Raw genomic sequence first — 457 nt, 5'->3', positions numbered from 1 at the left:
TCTTATACAGGAGGTGTCACTACACAAGATGCCTTGAAATCGTTTAATTGATGTAAATTGCACAGGTAAATAATTGCTGCACACTTCTGAGTGGAGAGTGTAAGATAATCTTGATGTTGTCTTATGCCGGTTCTGCCGCCGGCTGACAATAATTGAAGAGAAAATATGTATCAACGTACTTACAGCGATATCGTAATTCAATCTGATTCAGCGGTGAGAGGGACACGAGTCATGTGCGGCGTGACTCCTTTACTCACCAGCATGAACTATTCTTGTGACGAATTACTAGCACTTATTTCTGTGTTGAGTGAATTTTTAAGCTTGGCTTTCTTGGACAATTAATTTCTATTACTTGACCTTTCCCCAGACTGCTCACTGTAACTCTGTGTGATTTGTCTTTTTTGGAAGAAAGGCCCTTGGCTGCCCACGCGGACTGCGTGTTCCTGGTGTCCCCCGT

This window comes from Ceratosolen solmsi, unplaced genomic scaffold (assembly GCF_000503995.2).
Source record: "Ceratosolen solmsi marchali unplaced genomic scaffold, CerSol_1.0 scaffold65, whole genome shotgun sequence".
NCBI lineage: Eukaryota > Metazoa > Arthropoda > Insecta > Hymenoptera > Agaonidae > Ceratosolen > Ceratosolen solmsi.
Note: the sequence above shows the minus strand (reverse complement) of the source record.